Source organism: Colobus angolensis, unplaced genomic scaffold, assembly GCF_000951035.1.
Source record: "Colobus angolensis palliatus isolate OR3802 unplaced genomic scaffold, Cang.pa_1.0 Scaffold193, whole genome shotgun sequence".
In the NCBI taxonomy this organism is placed as follows: Eukaryota; Metazoa; Chordata; class Mammalia; order Primates; family Cercopithecidae; genus Colobus; species Colobus angolensis.
Genome location: NW_012115077.1, coordinates 2,227,258 through 2,248,923, shown reverse-complemented (window position 1 = coordinate 2,248,923; position 21,666 = coordinate 2,227,258). Strand labels below are relative to the sequence as shown.

At 40.3% G+C, this 21,666-nt stretch overlaps 1 protein-coding gene and 1 pseudogene across 3 annotated transcripts in view; one reads left to right on the top strand and one right to left on the bottom strand.

The window, feature by feature from the left end:
* Positions 1-21,666, top strand: part of SSH2 (slingshot protein phosphatase 2) — a 321,074-nt gene that overhangs the window by 62,451 nt on the left and 236,957 nt on the right. The window lies entirely within an intron of this gene.
* On the bottom strand, positions 17,450-18,304 carry LOC105510862 (annotated as a pseudogene).

Genomic DNA, 21,666 nt, shown 5'->3' with positions numbered 1-21,666 from the left:
ATTTCTCTTGGCTTTTTAGGTAACCCATAAGTAACTATGGATATTTTGTTTTGCTTGCAGGTTAGCTTGCTTGCCTGGTTAACTCCGTAGCTCTAAAACTTAGCAAAGTTAATTTTAAAAATTGTTCTTTCTAACATGAAGCACTTCAGAGTTCTATTACTTTCACCTTACTGTACCAAAAAAAAAATATATATATATATATATTATTTTTTTTGAGACCAGGTTTTGCTCTGATGCCCAGGCTGGAGTGCAGTGGCGTGATCTCAGCTCACCACAACCTTTGCCTCCTGGGTTCAAGTGATTCTCATGCCTCAGCCTCCTGAGTAGCTGGGATTAAAGGCACACAGCACCACACCCAGCTAATGTTTGTGTTTTTAGTAGAGACGGGGTTTCACCATGCTGCCCAGGCTGGTCTTGAACTCTTGGACTCAAGCTATCCACCTGCCTCGCCTCCCAAAGTGCTGGAATGACAGGCGTGAGCCACCCCACCCAGCCCCCAAAATACTTTTTACGCTACCAGGAATATCCACCTATAAACCCTCCTTCTTCTGTACTCCATATCACCTTGTTATGAGACCACTAGCTCCTCTGCCTTTAATTTTTATTTTTTATTTTTATAGAGATAGGGGTCTTGCTGTGTTGCTCAGGCTGGTCTCAAACTTCTGGCCTGAAGCTGTCTTCCCACCTCGGCCTCCCAAAATGCTGGGATTATAGGTGTAAGCCACCATGCCAGGACTTCTATGCCTTCTTTAGTTATTGTTCCTGTAGCCACTTAACTTTTTGTAAATATCATTATTCTCTTTTGGGAGGGAGGGAGATTTCTTTCTTTGTTAATGTCGTCTCTAGGAATAGGGATATGCACTCTTTTTAATATTACTGTTGTATTTTGATTCTTGAATGGGAGTCAAGAGTTCCTGTTGATGTTATACTGTGCTGTTATGGCCACTGGGTAATAATAATAATAGTCACCAATTCCATAAGATTCTAAAACAAATTGAAAGCTGTAAACTCTCCATTTTCAAGAATTAGAACTGAAGTTAGTTTAAAAACAAACATGTGCATAATACAAAAGAAATAATTTAACCCTTTAATAACCTTGAAAAACAAAGAGCAATCATAATATCTAATAGACCACTGCTTTCCATCAGTGTTTTTCCATTTACAAAATCAATCAGGCTTATTAAAGGATTTGGCTGAAATAAGAGTTCCCTATGTTGTACTAAGGACAGTAACTCATTTCAGTATGCTACAATGTAATTATTCACCTATTGTTGAACATTTGAGCTGGTATATGTAATATAAGAAAAAAATTGGGAATATTTTTTGTGTATTTATACACCTCTCTATTTCTTTAAATTCTGTAATCAACTAATAGGTAATGAACATCTTTAAGATTTTTGACACAATGTCATGTTACTTTCAGAAAAATTTTACCATTTTACATTCCCAGACATTAGTATGTGAGAGTTCCTCTTTCACTTTTCCCAGGTTTGGAAACATTTATAGTCTCTTATCTTTGCCAGTCTGAAAGATGAAAGTGGAGCTTGTTTTATTTTGCATTTTTGATTAATTAAGTAGGGCATGTTTATTTTTCTCATTTATTTTAAAAATCAAATGAATCAGAAAGCACTAATATAAATAGAACAGTGTATCTTTATTCCACACTGACATGAAAAGGAAATGCCTACAAATGGCTGCAAGAGAGTATATTTTCAAATCTTGTTGCCTTGAGAGATTAGATGTAAACTTTCAATTCTGCTATGAATATCTCAAGCTCTAACCAGTATTCAGTAGGATGTTAACATTCTAAGTCCAATGTTCCAGAACATAAATTTGCCAGTTCTCTGAAAACACTGGAACACAAATGGAAAATTCAATAGCCCTACTTCAGTGACTTCCTTACAATCCACCAATGGGCAAAATGCAGGCAAGACTGCCAGCTGCTCTGCATCTGCAAACATTTGTGCAGAACTAATTTTAAGAGCAGATGTTGGAAATAAAGGAAAAAAAAAAAAAAACAATTGCAGCCTCCCCTCTAAGAAAGTTAGACCTATCCCGTGACTTCTCAGATGCCCCATAACCCTGTTAGCCAGAGTTTCATTCCAAAAATACCATATTTTCCTTCCTTCCTTTCTCATGTGAAAAGTTTTAGAAATGCTTAAGGGAATATAACAACTTCAGAAAGTCTTAGTACTGCTTCAGTTGGCCCTGTATGATGTTGTCAGATATAGAAGAGTCTTTGTATACAATTAGAGTGATTCCATTCTGACCTTTGGGGTGTGCAGACTTCAATTGTATCATATCCATCTAAAAGAAAGCCTGTTTGTTTTGTATTGAGGTAGAAGTTACAGATTATGAAGAGAAAAACTCTAAGAGAAAACCCTTATTTTTATCAAATAGACAATGAAGTCATGGCAGTTCAGTAGAAATTTGCTAAATCAGTATCTGAATGATTTCATGTACAGATTTTAGATTTATGAGTATTCAAGATCTCCAAACAAGTTCACATAGACCCCAGTAGTAGATGCCTGTGTGACACACTTGTCAGTATCCTCACTCACATGTCAGAGTTTAATCAAATCTGGTTTTTTCTGGGACTTGCTTACTGCTAAAAGGCTAAAGAAAAGAAGTCCTTTTGTTATTATTTGATTTTAAGATTTATTTTTTGTTTAATTTTTTAAACTAGGTAATACATTTACAAAGTTCAAAAGTCAAAACCTCATAAAGGGTATATAGTGAAGTCATCCTCTGCTTTCGTACCGTGGCCATCCAGTTCTCCTCTTCACAAACAATATTAATAGTTTTCTTTTTCTCTTTGTAGAAGCACTATGCATAGACATGCAAGCACACACATACACATTCTTCTTTTTTACACTAATGATGACATACTGTATACAATATTGCATATTTTGCCTTTTTTTACCTGCTCTGCTTTAGAAATATTTCCATATTAGTACATCTAAAACTTCCTTGTTTTTATTTATTTCAGATAGTATTCCATTATAGAGATATACCATAATGTATTTAACCAGTCTCCAGGATATCGTTATTATAATAAATGCTGCAATGAGTAATATTGGGAAAATGTCATTTAACATAATTATGATCAATTCCTAGAATTGCGGGCCTGAAAGGAATAGTTTTGTTTTTAATAGACATAAAGCTAGGATGGGACCCAAGGTCCTATCCTAAAACCAAACCTGAAAAAAAAAGTAGTACTGACCAGTATCCCATGCAAGAAGTCCATGCCTAAGCTCCAGGTTTTTTTCTAGGATCAGGCCAATGACTGTCATAAAGACCTATGCTTTAGTATCTGTTCCTACTGCCTGTGAAGAGAGTTCTGGTTTCAACTGGGCCTGCACTCTGTGCAGAGATCGAGACAGACTTTGATTTCTGCAGGCAACCTTCCTGCACTTCATCTTATTTCTGAGAAAAAAACGTTGTCAAAAGCAGCTTATTCTTTCCTGCAATTTTCTTTTCAGAGGAACTCTTTTCTTTGGCAATAATTAGGGGGTCTTATTCACAAGGGTCTCTGTTAATCTCTTGCCCTGGGTAGGGTAATTCTTTCCTGTGACTTGGCAGTTCCCTGATCTTTCATCTCTTCCTTGATGCTCTCCTATTTTGGGTCTCTCGTCTCTTGCTTTTGTTACTTAGGGCTAAATTAGTGTCCTGAATCTTCCCTTTGGCCTAAAGCTTAAGGACCCAAGGTGTTTCTCTTTGGCCTCCATAAAGACACAAAGCATCCCAGGCAAGGGACACTATAAGGAGACAGCCTTGTGGCTATCTCTGAAGCCCTACTTCAAACTTGAGCTTCGACTTACCAGCAAGCTGCTTTTTAAGGTATGGTTGGTTTGGATTTCGGGCAACCAACACTCTTAATAGTAGGAGGTATTCCTTGATCACTGAAGCCCCTAGATTACTAAGATCCCCCTTTAGCTTTTGGGAATTTTTCACCCCAGTGGTTCTCATGACACCTCCCAATTATGGTTTAGTAGGTAACACCCCTTGTATTGACCATCTCTCTGGAATCTGTTCCTTGAAGCAATTTCTGAATTCATCTCCAAAATCGTTTTCCTAAGATGGAAACTAGTTTAGAGAAATGTTCATTTCTTTGAGAAACATCTCTCTTTAAACACTCTCACTCCTCTGTTCTCTGGCTCTGGGGCATTGCTATTTTGTGGCTAGAATTTTTTGAAACATTTCTACTCTTATCCCTTTACTTATTTCCTGACATTGCTCAACCTGTAATCAGCTCTGAGCTACCTCTATTAGCATTCCATAAAGTCCCACTTTTCTAGGTTATTTTCCATGATGCTGGATGAGAGGGACTAAAAAATCTGCCTGTTTTTCTCCCCATCCAGGGGAACGGGGAGGATTCTGCAGGCCCATGACCAATATGTGACACAGCTTCTTCCAAGAATTCTCTGGTGGGAACTGAAATTTTTTTTTTTTTGAGATGGAGTCTTGCTCTGTTGCCCAGGCTGGAGCACAGTGGCGCGATCTTGGCACTCTGCAACGTCTGCCTCCCAGGTTCAAGCAATTCTCCTGCCTCAGCCTCCCAAGTAGTTGGGACTACAGGCGCACACTGCCACACCCAGCTAATTTTTTGTATTTTAGTAGAGATGGGGTTTCACCTTGTTGCCCAGGCTCCTCTCAAACTCCTGAGTTCAGGCAATCTGCCCTCCTCGGCCTCCCAAAGTGCTAGAATTACAGCATGAGCCACCGCACCCAGCTGGGAACTAAATTTTATGTGAGTACCTTGTCTTCTGCCTCCATTAGGGTTCCCCCAAGGGGCTTGGCAACCTCACTATAGTGTTGGCTACTGAAATGTGAGTGACCGAGAAGAAAGGCAGACTAGGACAAAATTGAGCTTCTCTCATCTTTAACAATTTTATGGATTCAAGGATCTTGAGGGGTAGGTACTACCTCTGCTGTACCCAAAATTGACTGTGAGTTTTTAGTACACGTCAAGGGTTTAGATCAGGGAAGAGCCCTAGAGAGTTATTCTGGTGATATATTCTCAGATAGTTTTAATCATTGGTATAACTGTTTCTCCAAAGAATAGGGAATGAATCTCTGAAAGATTATACCTGAGGTGTACAAGCTTTCACTTAGTTCCTTCTAGGCAGCTTCTCTCATCATAGTGCACTTAATCAATTAGAATACAAAAATGACCTTGCTACAGTGTGAGGACATCTTGTGGTCAGAATGCTATATAGGAAATTAGTTACAAATACAAGACCATCACTCACTTTACCCCCAGTTCAGCCTGGTAGATCTTAATTTTAGGTATCTCTAGCCTTCCTTGATATCAATCTAAGTTCCTCTTCTAATACTAGAGCTAAATCTTTCAGCTCTTATTAAAGAAGGAATAGAGCTCTTTACTTGCGAGGAAATAGGCTCTTTTCACAATCATCTGACACCTACCTTGGTAGTCTAAGAAACAGTGATCTTTCTGAACTTGTCTTTCTTTCCTGGCATACATCCCCAGACAAATGTTCAAGGGATGCTTTTCTCTCCTTTCTTACTCAGTGTTTTCTTTTCTTCAAATGCCTTTCTGAAGTTCCTTAGTTTCTCTAAAATAGCTGCCTTTTGCTCTTCAAACCTTCATTCTGTAAGGAAATAACAGAACTCCACCTCTTTGCACACATGCAGTGATCATATTACATGATACACACCTTAGCATCTCCAAAACCTAATTCACTTTCATAGCCCAGGTCCCAAATCAAGCTACACAGATTTTTTTTGTTAAGTGTTTGTGTGGCAGGGGCTGGGGGAAGTTGATGGTTGTATTTAAATCACAGATAGCTCTCATATATTGGTCTGAGGAGGGAAATAAATAACTAGAATGCTACAGTTTTAAAAACTGTAAAAATAATATGTAAGGTGATTTACAAGTGAATGGAGGTCAAAAGAATTAGTGCTTTCAGCACACACAGAGTTAACCTTGCAGTATCTCCTTGTTTTGCCAGCCTGCTGTTACCTCATGAAGTTGACAGGACTGATCTTTTAAAAACTCCTACACAGGGCTGGATATGTTGGCTCATGCCTGTAATCCCAGCATTCTGGGATGGGGCGGGAAGATCATTTGAGTCGAGGAGTTTGAAATCAGCCTGGGCAACAGGGAGACCCCATTTCTACCAAAAAAAAAAAAAAATCAAAAAATTAGCTGGGCATGGTGGCATGTGGCCTGTAGTTTCAGCTACTCAGGAGACTGAGGTGGAAGGATTGTGTGAGCCCTGGTGATGGAGTTTGCAGTGAGCCAGTATGGCACCACTGCGCTCCAGCCTGGGCAACAGAGCAAGACCCTGTCTCTAAAAATAAAAATAAAATAAATAAAACTCCTACACAGAACAGGAGAGAAATAGGCAGCTATTTGTTAACAAATCTGCTATTTGTTAATAGCAGAAGCCTAACTCAGAATGGAAAATAATATAATATTTGGTTTGCCTAAGGAGAGACAAACCAGCCTCTCTATGAATTACATTTCAATTCTCCTTGGCCATTTAATTGGCAACTAGACACATAACTCTAAGAGCTTCTTTTTTTGTGTCCTGATATTCTAGGTCTAGAAGTTCTGAGATGCTGTTGCCATTTTTTTTTCTCATTGTTCTTTTCATGGGTTTTCTGACAGGAGTGAACATCTACCACTGGCTCCTTGGCTTTTCCCTGTCTTTATAAACTTGTTTATTAACTTGTTCTTTTTTGTGGATAATTACTTCTCAGAATCTGTCATAGTACCTAACTTAGTGTGCATTTTACACTATCTAGGTGTTGATCAAATACAAGTAGTAGCCCTCTATGTAAACCGAATAACCTGTACATATGAATGACTGCTTTTACATCTCACTGGAGATAACCTCACTTTGCTCTTGGTAGTTTTGGTATCAGTTGCTAGTTTAGGAATCTAAGCATTGGTTAGGAATGTTTCTGTGAGAAAACATAATTCAGTATCTACATATAAATTTCTAAATGATCTTTGTACTGCTTGTTTCCAATTAATTGATTTTTCTAAACTGGTTTCAAATTCTTCCAGCATAGTCTCCTTTGCTCCCTTATTTCTTTTCTTTTCTTTTTTTTTTTTTTTTTGAGATGGAGTTTCACTCTGCCACCCAGGCTGGAGTACAGTGGCACGATCTAGGCTCACTGAAGCCTCCACCTCCTGGGTTCAAGTGATTCTCCTGCCTCAGCCTCCTGAGTAGCTGGGACTACAAGGTGCCCGCCACCATGCCTGGCTAATTTTTTGTATTTTTAGTGGAAACAGGGTTTCACCATGTTGACCAGGCTGGTCTGGAACTCCTGACCTCAGGTGATCTGCCCACCTCAGCCTCCCAAAGTGCTGAGATAACAGGTGTGAGCCTCCACGTTCGGCCTGCTCCCTTATTTCTGATATTTGTAAATTTATTGTTCTTCATCTTCTGGTAGTCTTTAGAAGACACTAATTTTTAATTAATCACAATTAGACTTTGTTCCAGGTCCCCCATTGCTATTTTCTCTTCAGCTTCAACTATTTCTGTCTTTCATAGGTTAAATTATGAAACCAAACCGCATTTGGGTTCAGTGAAATCTGTGATAGGAATTAAGGTCAGCAAAGTCTTCTTCCCTTTCAAGGAATGATTTTTTAGTGTATTTCTGATTTCCTCTTGGTATCCATGATTCTTCCTTAAACTAGGGTTAGAAGTTCCTTAGAGCCCTGACAAATGATACAGTGCATGTTTACTCTCAGCAAATTATCTGCCAGGGAGAGGTTGAATCCCAAGTCCTCCCTGTTTATTTTACAGACTGGATAGGAAACTGGGTTGTAAAGCTTTCCTACTGGGGATCTCTAATTTCCAAATTGAGTTTAAACCACTGATTCTTTTTCTTCCCTCCAAGCTCTGATGTTAAAATAAATGTTATCTCTCCACAAGCAGCAGTGATTTAATTGTGGTGCTGTATTAATCTTAAGTTGCAGAAATTACTTCATACTTATTTTAATTGTAGACTTACCATTTTAGAATATTAAGTCTGTTTTTGTATCTGAGTCAAATATGTATAATAGAGAAGATGTTTATCTCTTATTTCAACTTAGTTGTAGAGAAACTGTTTCTTCAGTGCCTGGAGAAGTCATTGGAAGTTGGAGACCCACTGCCTGACTATTTTCATAGGAATGGTATGATTCCACCATTCTAGTTTTAATGCAGTGTTTTAAATGCTATATACAGAAGCAAATGCTTTGGACCAGTGGTTCTGAAACTTTAATTTATATCTGAATTACCTAGAGAGCTTTGGAAAAACACATTTCTGGGTGCTACACCAGATTTTTATTTGGTAGATCAGGGGTGGAGCCCAAGAATTTGCATTTCTAGCAAGTTGTCAGGTGATTCTGCTGGTCTGGAGACCACACTGAGAATCACTGCATGGAGGATTTTTTTCTCTCATTTCAGAAACATGCCCTTTTAGGGAAGCTGATTATATTAGAAAAAGAGAAGGGAAAAAATACAAACACAAACAAACAAACAAACAAAACTACCTCAAGGAGAGGACAGGGTTTGGTTTTTTTTTTTTTTTTTTGAGATGGAGCTCTGTCACCCGGGCTGGAGTGCAGTGGCCAGATCTCAGCTCACTGCAAGCTCCGCCTTCCGGGTTTACGCCATTCTCCTGCCTCAGCCTCCGGAGTAGCTGGGACTACAGGCGCCCGCCACCTCGCCCGGCTAGGTTTTTGTATTTTTAGTAGAGATGGGGTTTCACCATGTTAGCCAGGATGGTCTCGATCTCCTGACCTCGTGATCCGCCCGTCTCGGCCTCCCAAAGTGCTGGGATTACAGGCTTCAGCCACGGCGCCCGGCCTGTTTTTTTTTTTTTTTTAAAGTAAATATTCAGATTATCTCTGTGTGAGGGTGTGAATTTGCAGCTGCAAGTAATGTGGCATTTGTATGGAATCTGAGATGTGATTAAGTGAACATTCAAAGAATGATAAGCAAAATCTTTAAATCTTATCACTGTTAGTTGCAATAGAAGACTTAGAAGGACAAGGAGAGATACTGTGAAAAAGTATATCTATAAGAGCCTGAATTAAAATCTCTACCCTGCCACTTAGATTTCATTCATATGAATTTGGAGTGTGTAACCTTACTGGGTTGTTTTAGTATTTTATTGGTTGATTGATTGATTGAGATAGAGTTTTGCTCTTGTTGTCCAGGCTGGAGTGCAGTGGCGCAGTCTCGGCTCACTGCAACCTCTGCCTCCTGGGTTCAAGCAGTTCTCCTGCCTCAGCCTCCTGAGTAGCTGGGATTACAGGCGCCTGCCATCACACCCAGCTAATTTTTTGCATTTTTAGTAGAGATGGGGTTTCATCATGGTGGCCAGGGTGGTCTCGAACTCCTGACTTCAGGTGATCCACCCAACTCCGCCTCCCAAAGTGCAGGGGTTACAGGCGTGAGCCACTGCGCCCAGCCAAGTATTGAATGAGATAAGAAATCTGAAATGCTTTACTTATGGTACCTGTCCATCAAAGTTACCTTCATAGAAGCTGGCCTCCTCAGTTGCTTTTGTACACTCAGGTATCTTTTCAAAGTTTAAGGGTGATAAATTTTATCCAAAGTAATTACTCATAAAATAATTGGATTCCAACAATTACACCCCTGTGCATACTATAGAAGTGCAGACATAGAAGATGTGGGCCTTACTCTCCAAGCACACAAAATGTACTTATAGATTTAGGATTCTTTCTTTTGAAAGTACCAGAACACCACATTAAAAGTGGGATAATTTTTAAGATGAGAAGGCCAGGAGCAAGGCAGTTATAGACTTGATACAGTGACTAATGCAGTTGTCAAGGTTCTGAGTTCTGTCCGTCTGCTCTACCATCTTTACCTTACTTCCTTTTGTCCTTGGGCCTCTCTTTTTGAGGTCACAAAATGGGTGTCACAGCTGTAGATATCAGATCTGCATAACTGCATCCAAAGGCATAGGAAGGGCAATCTGTTTTCTCAAATCTCCTTTGTCAAGGTGGAAAACTTTTCCCACAAGCCCACAGCAGACTTGCCCTCAAGCCTTGGAGACTGAGATTAGGATATATGACTGTTCTGGGCTTCAGGGAGGCTAAGCTGAAAAGGCATTGTCAGCCTGAGTACTAGGACTGGTAGGTAAAAGAGGTTAGAGATGACTGTTGGGTAGACAACAGAAACTGCCACAGGGAGACAAGACTATCCACAGATTAGAGAACAGTTCTGGGCAATTTGTCATTAGGCTGAATTGTGTGCTCTAGGCCAGGAATTGGCAATCTTTTTTTTTTTTTTTTTGTTAAGGGCCAGTTATTAAATATTTCAGGCCTCACCTAAAGATGTCAAAATCCACATACAGTCTCTGTTGCACATTCTTTGTCCTTTTTTTTTAAAAAAAAAAAAAAAGAAAGAAAAAGAAAAAAAAACTTTTTAAAATGCAAAAGCCATCCTTAGCTTGCTGGCCATATAAAAACAGGCCATGGGACACATTTGGCCCACAGGCTATAGTTTGCCAACCTCTGCCTACCTAAGGAAGGTTCAGAAGGGAGCTCCTACTTTAGTGGGGCTGAAGTCATCATTTTGAAGCCTCCTGAAATTCTGGGATTTGACTGGTGCTTTGAAGGATGGGTGAGATTTGGACTGAGAGATGTGTTCCTTCTGAAGGGCACAGTGAGTGGAGAAACAAGCCTATGATGCTTACCATAACACAGTTGTGTGTTACGTGCAATGAGTGAAGAGTAGCAATACCTTTGCAAATGAAATAGGCTAATTGCGGGCCAGAGTTAGGGAGTAATGTGGCATGAGTATCTTGTCTCTCTTAGCCACTGACAGGCCAAGCTGCTAAGAGGCTCTGAGAAATGAAGATGCTCTTTTGGCTCAAAGCTTCCATGTTGATCTGGAGCCCAAGGAAGGCAGTGTTGCATGTAACAATTGGTTCTTCCAGTAGGAGCTGTTACTACTATTACTAATTAAGGAACAAATATCATGTGTTCAGGGGAGTGAAGACTGTTGGTCTCTTAATTATACCTACATACAAAGATTATAACTTATCTTCACTTTATATTATTTTTATAGCAACAAGGAAGAATCGCAACAACTAATACTAAGTCACTTATTCATTGAACATTTATTGAATGTTTACCGTGTGCCAGGCCCTGGCAATGAATAAAGAACCTGTATAGCAATAATTACAGTAGTGAGTTAAAAGTTAGAAAATGTGTGCACAGAGAACTGTGGATGCCTAGTAGAAGGAACCACTCAATTTATTCTCATTTAAATTTTCAAATTGACTCAGTTAAATTCAGTAACCACAGATTGTACCCCTAATACTAGACAATTTGCAAATCTGTACCATTTATCACAAAAAAAAGCCTATGTAAAATACTATGAGTGGGTTAAATCCAAATCATCACCTCTCCAGAAAAAGCTATTTCAAACCTTCTGTGGCTGATATTAAGTTTTACAATCCTCTTTATGTGCAAAGTATATAACTATAGTGTTGTATTTCCCATCACAATTAATTTTTTGCTTCCCAGTTTATTGGTGTAAATATTGGATTCTAGAAAACAATTGTTTCCCCCCAGTAAAGCTTTCAAAGAAGATTATGGGTCTGGCACGGTGGCTTATGCCTATAGCACTTTGGGAGGCCCAAGCAGGCGGATCATGAGGTCAGGAGTTCAAGACCAGCCTGGCCAACATAGCGAAACCTTGTCTCTACTAAAAATACAAAGTTGAGCATGGTGGCAGGCGCCTGTAGTTCCAGCTACTTGGGAGGTTAAGGCAGGAGAATCGCTTGAACCCGGCAGTCGGAGGTTGCAGTGAGCCGAGATCGTGCCACTGCACTCCAGCCTGGACGGCACAGAGAGACTGTCTCAAGAAAAAAAGAAGAAGAAGATTATAGTGGTGGGCAGAATAATGGCCCCCAGTAGAGTCCTCATTCTAATCAGCTGTGGACGTGTAAATATGTTATCTTAACATAGTAAAGGAGGAATTAAGGTTGCTAATCATGTATAGCTTTAAAATAGGAAGACTACCCTGGATTATCAGGGCAGGATGCAACATAATCAGTCACAAAGGCTGTTAAAGTAGAAGAGGGACACCCAAAACTATAAAAACCCCAGAAGACAACCTAGGCAGTACCATTCTGGACATAGGAACAGGCAAAGATTTTATGACACAGATGGCAAAAGCAATTGTGAAGAAGCAAAAGTTGAGTCTAATTAAACTAAAGAGCTTCTGCACAGCAAAAGAAACTATCAACAGAGTGAACAGACAACCTGTAGAATGGGAAAAAATGTTTACAAACTATGCATCTAACAAAGGTCTGATGTCCAGCATCTATAAGGAACTTAAACAAATATACAAGAAAAAAAAACAAAAAAGTCCATTTAAAAGTGGGCCAAAGAGCCAGACACGGTGGCTCACACCTGTAATCCCAGCACTTTGGGAGGCTGAGGTGGGAGGATCACTTGAGGCCAGGAGTTCAAGAGTGGCCTGGCCAGCATAGTGAAACCTGTCTCTACTAAAAATACAAAAATTAGCTGGGCATATCATGGCACATGCCTGTAATCCCAGCAATTTGGGAGGCTGAAGCACGAGAATTGCTTGAACCTGGGAGGCAGATGTTGCAGTGAGCTGAGATCCTGCCACTGCACTCCAGCCTGGGGGACAGAGCAAGACTGTCTCAAAAAAAAAAAAAAAGAAAAAAAGTGGTCAAAGGAGACTGAGCACAGTTGCTCGCAGCTGTAATCCCAGCACTTTGGGAGGCTAAGGCGAGTGGATCACCTGAGGTCAGTAGTTCCTGATGAGCCTGGCCAACATGGCAAAACCCTGTCCGTACTAAAAATACAAAAATTAGCTGGGCATGGTGGCACGCTCCTGTAATCACGGTGGCTGAAACAAGAGAATTGCTTGAACCCAGGATGCAGAGGTTGCAGTGAGCTGAGATTGCGCCACTGCGCTCCATCCTGGGTGATAGAGTGAGACTCTGCCTCAAAAAAATAGGTGGGCAAAGGACATGAAGAGACACGTTTCAAAAGAAGACATACATGTTGCCAACAATCATATGAAAAAAAGCTCAACATCACTGATCATTAGAGAAATGCAAATCAAAACCATAGCGAGATAACCATCTCACAGCAGTCAGAATGGCTGTTATTAAAAAGTCAAAAAATAACAAATGCTGAGGAGATTGTGGAGAAAATGGAATGCTTATACATTGTTAATGGGAGTGTAAATTAGTTCAACCATTGTGGAAAGTAGTGTGGCAATTCCTCAAAGAGCTAAAAACAGAACTACTGCCGTCACGGTGGCTCACACCTATAATCCCAGCATTTTGAGAGGCCAAGGCCTGAGGTCAGGAGTTCAAAACCAGCCCAGTCAACATGGTGAAACCCTGTCTCTACTAAAAATACAAAAGATTAGCTGGGCTTGGTGGTGGGCGCCTATAATCCCAGCTACTCGGGAGGTTGAGGCAGGAGAATCGCTTGAACTCAGGAGGTGGAGGTTGTAGTGAGCCAAGGTCGTGCCGTTGCACTTGAGCCTGGAAAACAAGAGCGAAACTCTGTCTCAAAAACAAAAACAAAGAAACAGAGCTACCATTCGACCCAGCAATCCCATTACTGGATATATACCCAAAGGAATATAAATCATTCCATCATAATGACACATGCATGTATATTTTCATTGCACCCCTATTTACAACAGCAAAGACGTGGAATCAACCTAAATGCCCATCAATGATAGACTGGATAAAGAAAATGTGGTACATATATACCACGAAATACTATGCAGCCATAAAAAGAAAAAAACAAGATCATGTCATTTGCAGGAACATGGATGGAGCTGGATGCTATTGCCCTTAGTAAACTAACATAAGAACAGAAAACCAAATACCACATGTTCTTATAAGTGGAAGCTAAATGATGAGAACACATGGACACATAGAGGGGAATACAGTCACCAGGGCCTACTAGAGAGTGGAGGATGCAAAGGAGGGGATCAGGAAGAATAGTTAATGAGTCCTAGGCTTAATACCTGGATGATGAAATAATCTGTAAAGCAAACCCCTGTGACATGAGTTTATTCATATAATAAACCTGCACATGTACCTGGGAACTTAAAAGTTAAAAGAAGAAAAAGAAAAAAAAGTGGAAGAAGAACCCAGGAAAGGAAGTCAGATTGATGCGATAGGAGAAGAACTCAATCCACCTTTACCGATATTGAAGATAGAAGAAGGGGGCCATGAGCCGAAGAATGCAGACAGCTACTAGATGCCAGAAAAGGCAAAGAAACTGATTCTCCTAAAAATAGTTAGGGCTACCATAACAAGTATAAGCCATTTAAACAGACTGATCGCTTAAATGACAAATATTTATTTTCTCATAGAGTTGCAGGCTGAAAGTCAAATATCAATGTGTTGGCAAGGGTTGATTTCTTCTGAGGCTGACCTTCTTGGCCTGTAGAAGGCTGTCCTCTCCCTCTGTTTTCACATGGTCTTTCCTCTGGGTGGTATCTGTGTCCTAATCTCTTCTATTTATTTATTTGTTTATTTATTTATCTATTTATTTATTTATTTATTTTGAGACAGGATCTTGCTCTGCCCTCTAGGCTAAAATGCAGTGGTATGATCATAGCTCACTGTAAACTTGAACTGCTGGGCTCAAGCAATCCTCTGCCTCAACCTCCCAAGTTGCTAGGACTATAGGCATGCCTAGCTATTTTTTTTTTTTTTTTTTTTTTTTTGTAGAGATGGCGTCTTGCTATGTTGCCCAGGCTGGTCTCAATCTCCTGACCTAAAGTGATTCTCTTGCCTTGGCCTCTCAAAGTGCTGGGATTATAGGCATGAGCCACTACATGTGGCCCTAATCTCTTTTTATGAGAATATGAGTCATATTGGATTAGGGCCCACCTATATTAGACTAGGGCCCACCTATATTAGAACCACCCCTAGGTTACTAAACCTCATTTTAACTTGATTACTCTTTAAAGGCTCTGTCTCCAAATACAACCACATCTTGAGGTACTGGGGATTGAAACTTAAACATATGAATTTTGGGGGACACAATTTAGCCTGTAACACTCCCCTAGATCCTACAGAAGGAACACAGGTCTGCCAACTGTTTTATTTTAGGACTCCTTGCCTCTAGACTGTAACATAATAAATTATGTTGTTTAAACCATCAAGTTTGTGGTAATTTGTTACAGCATGTTAGAAAATGAGTTTAATTGGAAGTAACTTGAATCTATTAGTAGGAGACTGATTAACTGAACTGTGGAACATCTCTACAATGAAATGTTATGCAGCAATCAGAAACAATGAAATGAATGTCTTAATAGACAAATGGGTAAACAAAATGTCATATATGTGTGCAATGGAATATTATGCAGACTTAAAAAGGAAGGAAATTCTGACACATGCTACAACATGCATGTATCTTGAGGACCTTATGCTAAGGAAGATAACTCAGTCAAAGACAAATACTGTATGATTCCACTTATATGAATTATCTAGACCAGTCAAAACTCATAGAAACAAAGTGAATGGTAGTTGTTTTTGGTTTTTTTTGTTGTTTGTTTTTTGTTTTTTTTGAGACGGAGTCTCGCTCTGTCGCCCAGGCTGGAGTGCAGTGGCCGGATCTCAGCTCACTGCAAGCTCCGCCTCCCGGGTTTATGCCATTCTCCCGCCTCAGCCTCCCGAGTAGCTGGGACTACAGGCGCCCGCCACCTCGCCCGGCTAGTTTTTTGTATTTTTTAGTAGAGACGGGGTTTTGCCGTGTTCGCCAGGATGGTCTTGATCTCCTGACCTCGTGATCCGCCCGTCTCGGCCTCCCAAAGTGCTGGGATTACAGGCTTGAGCCACCGCGCCCGGCCATGAATGGTAGTTGTTAAGGGCTGGAATAGGGGGAAATGAAGAGTTGTTTGATGGATATAGATTCAGTTCTTTGAGATGAAAAAGCTTTAGAGATTGACTGTACAACAACATGAATATATACTGAACTGTACAGTTAACAATAGTTAAGATGGGGCTGGGTGTGATGGCTTATGCCAACACTTTGGGAGGCCAAGGCAGGAGAATCTTTTGAGCCCAGGAGTTTGAAACCTTCCTGGGAAACATAGTGAGACCCCATCTGTACAAAAAACTTTTTAAATTACCTAGGTGTGGTAATTTTTAGTTTCAGCAACTAGGGAGGCTGAGATGGGAGGATCGCTTGAGCCTGAGAGGTCCAGGCTTCAGTGAGCCATGATCATGCCACTGCACTTCAACCTGGGTGACAGCGAGACTGTCTCAAAAACATCAGTTAAGATGGTTGATATGGTTTGGCTGTGTCCCCACCCAAATCTCATCTTGAATTCCCACATGTTGTGGGAGGGAAACTCCAGTGGGAGGTAACTGAATCATGTGGGCAAGTCTTTCCCGTGCTGTTTTCATGATAGTGAATAAGTCTCATGAGATCTGATGGTTTTAAAGAGAGGAGTTCCCCTGCACAAGCTCTCTCTCTTTACCTGTTGACATCCATGCAAGATGTGACTTGCTCTTTCTTGCCTTCTGCTGTGATTTTGAGGCTTCCCCAGCCATGGAACTGTAAGCCCAATTAAACCTCTTTCTTTTGTAAATTGCCCAGTTTCGGGTATGTCTTTGTCAGCAGCGTGAAAATGGACTAATACAGTAAATTGGTACCAGTAGAATGCTGAAATAAGTTAAGACTTTGGGGGACTGTTGGGAAGGCATGATTGGTTTTGAAATGTGAGGACATGAGATTTGGGAGGCCAGGGGTGGAATGATATGGTTTGGCTGCGTCCCCACCCGAATCTTGAATTCCCACGTGTTGTGGGAGGGACCCGGTGGGAGGTAATTGAATCATGGGTGAATTTTATGTTGTGTTATTTTTTATGTTATGTAGTTTTTAAAAAATAGTGAAACAAAGATACTAAGTTTAAAAGGAAAGGGCAGAAAAATAGGTGTAGTGTGCTTTCATTTGTGTATTTTGGAGAAAGAACATCTACACACACAATGCTTGTATATACACAGAATAATCCTGAAAGGATTCCTTAGGAGCTGGCATAGTGATTACTTCTAGGAATGGGTTGTAGTAGTTGGGAGGACCAGAATGGAGGAAGACTTAAAAATACTCTTTGACACCTTCTTAGTTGTTTACCACATACATGTGTTACATACTAAAATAATTGTTTTGGGAGGTTTTGTTTGTTTGTTTTTGTTTTTTGAGACAGTCTCACTCTGTTGCCCAAGCTGGAATGCAGTGGCAGGATCACGGCTTACTGCAGCCTCAACCTCCTGGGCTCAAACGGTCCTCCCACCTCAGCCTCTTGCGTATCTGGGACTATAGGCATGCACCACCAAGCCCAGCTATAATAGAGGTCTTTTAATGCATCATTAAAATATCACAAACAGGTCTTAGCAACCATACAGTATCTTGTTTCTGTAGCTGGACAACTCTTAGATCTTATTCATCAGCCTTCTAAACTGTTCCTCTTTCAGTGACATACAGATCATCTGAAAGTTTTCTGTTATCCTTGTTTTTAACTGTTACGGATTGCTAAATCGAAGCAGTTGAATTTGAAACAAACTCAATGTCATTTCCTCCAAAGATTAATACATTTTTCTGGACTTAAGATAACTGAATAAGCAATACCTGGCCTCATCTAAACCCTCCAGATGTATTTTTCACCCAAGAAACTGTGGATTTCAGCAAAAGACCCATGCTCCTGGATAACTAAGTTGATGGGGAAAGGAGTATGCACAGACCTCATCCTGTAATGGAAGCCCAGTGTAACACCCTTGATCATGTTCTGTACACGATTACAAATAGTGCAAGCAGTAGCCACTTCCTTTCTATTTCCCAATCATTTGTCAACCTAGCACCTCTTCTTTTCCAAGGAGAATGCATCTACATTGATGTAATTGATGTCCCTCCCTAACTTCCTCTGGGGCTCTTCAGAATAACTGTGCATCCTTTCAAAGTGATGTCTGCATTTTCTGGAATGTCAATAGTCTGATTGCCAAGAATGGTCTTCATTCTCTCAGTAGATACAGCAAAGAACTGAAATAATTGTTTTTAAATGTATAATTTCAGCTGAGACTTTAGAGAATTTTCTTAGTTGGATCAGACGTAGACTATGAAATTGCTTTGTCAATCCATTTATACCTAAGTGCCAGGGTATGTCTTGGCCTTTAAAGGATTAAAAGCTCTTACTCCCAAAGTTGCTGGACTTTGGGGTATAAATATATTTTATTGTTTGATGCCTGATAGTATATTTTTCTTTTTATTTTTTGAGGCAGGATCTCACTCTGTTGTGCAGGCTGGAGTGAAGTGGCATGATCTCGGCTCACTGCAGCCTCAACTTCCTGAGTTCAGGCGATCCTCCGACCTCAGCCCCTGAGTAGATGGGACTACAGGTGCACGCCACCACACCCAGCTAATTTTTTGTATTTTTAGTAGAGAACAGGGTTTTACCAATGTTGCCCAGGCTGGGCTCAAACTCCTGGGCTCCAGTGATCTGCCTGCTTTAGCATCCCAAATTGTTGGGATTACAGACATGGGCCACCAGGACTGGCCTATGTCTGATAGTACATTTTCAAAGTCCCTAGTTTCTTTAAGTACAGCTGCAATGTATTCACTTAGAACCACAAAAAAGAAAAAAAGAAAAAAAAAAGCGAGGATGAAAGATGGAAAAAAAAAAAGGAAAGAGGAAAGAAATAGTAAATGTTCTCTGCCTCTGAAAACCATATAATCTATAACAAGAATAGAGTACAAGAGACTTAACATAACAACAGGGTAACAGGTTTTGACTCTGTGGGATTATTTCTTCATTTTGTTTTGTTTTGTTTTGTTTTTGATATGGAGTCTTGTTCTGTCTCCCAGGCTGGAGTGCAATGGCACAGTCTGAGCTCACTGCAACCTCTGCCTCCCGGGTTCAAGTGATTCTCCTGCCTCAGCCTCCTGAGTAGCTGGGATTACAGGCACCTGCCACCACACCCGGCTAATTTTTTGTATTTTTAGTAGAGACGGGGTTTCACCGTGTTAGCCAGGATGGTCTCGATCTCCTGACCTCGTGATCCGCCCGCCTTGGCCTCCCAAAGTGCTGGGATTACAGGCATGAGCCCCTGAGCCCAGCCAACAATGATTTTAAATATTTGGTTATTTCTGATTATTTTCTAAAAGAGGAAGCGAGAAGGATAATGCCAGATGAGACTTGGTTTTAAGATAGAAAACTAAAAGTAGACAAAGGATCAGACTAGAAAAAAAAATAAGAAGGAAGTAAACCAGGAGCAAGGCCGTTATCAGAAAGAGTAACTCTGAGCTTTACTTTCTTTCATTTAAGTTTATTTGCACTCTAAAACTCTTATTTCTAAGGGTATACTTCAGATGAAACACAGCTCTACCTGTGAAAAATTAAAGTAGGAATCAACTAGGATAGCCATAGAGTAGTTATAAGTTTTAGCCACTGGTAGTGAGAAGTTTTAATGACGTAAACCTATGCATCAATGATCCATGTAGGGATAACTCAGTTTCCAGCTGCTGTTAGCTAAACAGCAAACATTTGAATAGAATCTAATGGGTCAGAGTTGGAGCCTTTTCTGTTCCCTTTTTTGAGTTGTTAGTCATAGGGAGAAATACTCCTATGTTACCAGCTAATTATTTCACTCCTTTGTCTTATTTTCCTTGTCTGTCTTCTAGACAGATTTTTAGAGAGATTAGAGAACAGAAGAAAAGGTTTTAAATTGTTTTCTGGCCTCTATTGGGGAACTTGGGTAGGGCATGTCGCCTGGCTCTTTTTTTTTTTTTTGAGATGGAGTTTTGCACTGTCACCCAGGCTGGAATGCAATGGCGTGATCTCAGCTCACTGAAACCTGCACCCCCTGGGTTCATGCGATTCTCCTGCCTCAGCCTCCCCAGTAGCTGGGATTACAGGCACCTGCCACCACACCCAGCTAATTTTGTATTTTTGGTAGAGATGGGGTTTTGCCATGTTGGCCAGGCTGGTCTCAAACTCCTGACCTCAGGTGATCCACCCGCTTTGGCCTCCCAAAGTGCTGGGAGTACAGGTGTGAGCCACCATGCCCGGCCTCTTGTGGTATTATTTCTTAAGACTTCTGCTTATAAATTGTTAGGTAACTGCATACGTTAGATTTTAACACTCTTGAAAACCTCCTTCTTAGTACATGAGTTCTTGCATCATATAGTCCATATAAAAATTGCAACATTTTATTACTATAATTGTTCCTTAGAAGCTGTTCTGGATTGAAACTTCTTGTTATGTGCAGGTGTTTTTCTTACCAACAATCTTAACCCCTGTGTTTCTCCACACAATACTTAGCCAAAGGGACATGTTTCCACAAAGTCATATCCTATCTTTGTTGTTTTTGTGTCCCCATAAAAAGCAAAAAACTGTTTTTGTAACCTGTTCAGTTACCTTTCCCTTTTTGTTTGGTGTTTTACCTTAGCTTCTAATAATTCAGCACCCAGAAAAGTGCTTAGTACACAGTAGGGGTACAATAAATGGAAATCAATGACTCATTGTGAGCTCAGTTGCTTCCAGGTTATGTAGGGAATATGATTTTGTCTTTAAGAATGAAAAACACATAAGACTTGATATAAGCAAAATTTCCCTTGAAGACAAAAGTTTCTTTGAAAGAAAATTTTAACCCAAATGTATAAGCCTTTTACATCTAGGAAGGAGATAAATATTATTATAGTAATATTTATTATTATCATAAGCAGCAGTAATAAATAGTAATAAAATATTAATATAATTTATTATTATTAGAAGCAACATCAGAAGCTAAGTTATTCTAAGTGCTTTTTTTAATTACTTTTTTTTTTGGTAGAGACAGGTGTCTTGCTATGTTGTGCAGGCTGGACTTGAACTCCCAGGCTCAAGTCCTCCCACATCAGCCTCCAGAGCAGCTGAGTATCTAGATGCACATGTTACCACACCTGGCTCTAAGTCTCTGAATGCTTTTCTTATGTTATCTCTCATACAATCTTTCCAACAACCCTAATAGATAGATGTTATTTTTGTGCCCATTTTTATGGATGAGGAAATCGAGCTCAAAGAAATTAAGGAATATACTCAAAATCACACTGCTAGTAAGTGGCAGAACCAGGATATGAACTCAGTTTAGTTAAGATTTGGGCTTGATACTTCCAGTGCAAGAATATGAGCTTGACTTTGTCCTCCTCAAAATTCCTGCCTAAAGGACATTCAAAAGAAGAAAATAAAGAAAAGAGAATTGGTATCTGCACTACAAACTGGGGAAGATCATCACCCTCATGCTAGAAGAAACATTGAGGGAATTTACAATATGACATTCAGGCAATGAGATTGAGGTAAAGGCCTACCACTGGGAGGCGCTATATATAATTAAGCCCACCTACGCTGGGCGCGGTGGCTCATGCCTGTAATCCCAGAACTTTGGGAGGCCGAGGTGGGCGGATCACAAGGTCAGGAGTTGGAGACCATCCTTGTCAACATGGTGAAACCCTGTCTCTACTAAAAATACAAAAATTAGTCAGTCGTTGTGGTGCGCACCTGTAGTCCTGGCTACTGCGGAGGCTGAGGCAGGAGAATACTTGAACCCGGGAAGTGGAGGCTGCAGTGAGCAGAGATTGCACCACCACACTCCAGCCTGGGCAACAGAGAGAGAGACACTCCAGGG